Here is a 1,096-nt window from a genome sequence, read left to right as displayed (position 1 = left end):
GCTAGCGTGGCCACATAGGGCTTTGTGCACCCACCGTGGCACGCATGTCCAACATTGCCACCACTGACTTAGGCTGTGCCAGCTGCTGTGTGCGGTAGTGCAAGTGAAACTTGATTGCCAATGACTTCCCAGCAGGGCGTGGTGGCACTCGCCTGTAACCCCAGCACTCTGGAGACTGAGGCCAGTGGATTACCGAGAGTGAAAGGTCAGCCTGAACTCCATCACTAGACCCTGTCTCAATGCAAAGTGGGAAAACAATCAGAAAGCGGCCAAAAATTCCCCACAATGCCCTAGAAGAGGAGAGGAAGCCAAAGGAAAGTGACGCAAGCAGGAAAGAGAGAGAAAGTGCAAAAATGTGACTGACGATAAATGAGTAAACAAACACAGTGCTGAAAACAAGCAGACAGCTGGGCATGGTGGCCATGCTTGTCATCCCAGCACTCAGCAGGTGAGGCAGGAGGATCACTGTGAGTTGGAGACCAGCCTGGGCTACAAAGTGAGTTCAAGGCCAGCCTGAACTGCACAGTGAGACCATGTCTCAAAAAAAAGTCAGGCCCTGTTGGAGGGAGACTTGGGAGTAGATGGTGGGCCTTGCAGCAGGGTGGGCGGAGGGAGAGTCACTTGTGCTGGTGAGAACCCTGGGAGCCTCGGGAAGCTGCTGCCCCCCCCTAGCCAACCCGGGAAGGCAGGGACAAAGGGCCTGCAAGATCTGCGCACAGGAGTCTGCTGTCTGGGTTAAGGAGTTTGGACTGGGGTCAGTTGGGGGCCCAGGGAGAGCAAGCTTTATGGTTTTTTGCTTTTGTTTGTTTTCTGTCTCTGGGTGTTCAACTCAGAGGCTTTGCAGTGAGCTATGTAGCACCAGCTCTTTTTTTCTTTTTATTCAGCTAAACTGCTGAATTGCCCAACCTGGTCTCAAACTTGGGCTCCTCCGGGCTCAGTCTTCCGGAGTGCAAGAATTATAGGCCTGTCCTGCCACATCCGTCTTGCTTTTTTTTAGAAAATGGAATGAAGCCTGTCTCTTGTTTCCTACAATATTTGTCTCTGATTCTGTGTTTTTCTTTGTCACCTCACAGGCACCATGTTTAGTGATGGATTC

This window comes from Chinchilla lanigera, unplaced genomic scaffold (genome assembly GCF_000276665.1).
Source record: "Chinchilla lanigera isolate Chin_1 unplaced genomic scaffold, ChiLan1.0 scaffold00177, whole genome shotgun sequence".
Taxonomy (NCBI): domain Eukaryota; kingdom Metazoa; phylum Chordata; class Mammalia; order Rodentia; family Chinchillidae; genus Chinchilla; species Chinchilla lanigera.
This window is presented reverse-complemented; position numbering follows the sequence as displayed.